This window comes from Penaeus monodon, chromosome 21, assembly GCF_015228065.2.
Source record: "Penaeus monodon isolate SGIC_2016 chromosome 21, NSTDA_Pmon_1, whole genome shotgun sequence".
Classification (NCBI taxonomy): Eukaryota; Metazoa; Arthropoda; class Malacostraca; order Decapoda; family Penaeidae; genus Penaeus; species Penaeus monodon.
The window spans coordinates 28,861,234-28,861,639 of NC_051406.1; positions in this window are offsets into that span (position 1 = coordinate 28,861,234).

The following is a 406-nucleotide window of genomic DNA, read 5'->3' on the forward strand; positions in this document are numbered from 1 at the left end:
CTATGAGACCCTATGATTTTTTTAGAGTATTGTTGAACTGTAGCTGTATGTTTTTGGCTATATCCTGAATGGATGTTGGATATTCTTTTTTTTCATTTTCCCAATTTTGGAATTTGAATTTTGTACCAAATTAGCACATTTGTTTTATATGCATATCAAAGTGACATTTTTTTTTATAAGGTAATATTATTACAGATCTGTATAAGATAAATATATTTTATTATCATTGTTTTGTAAAATATATAGTAATGGAGTTTTATGGTGCATGAAAGTTATTTACTTTCAAGAACAATAAAACAAAAATTCATTTCAGTATGATGTAGTGCTTTGAGATCATGCTGAGAACTAACTAAACATTGTGGTTATCATGCCAATAAGGTTTAATAAACCTTTGCTATACCATGGT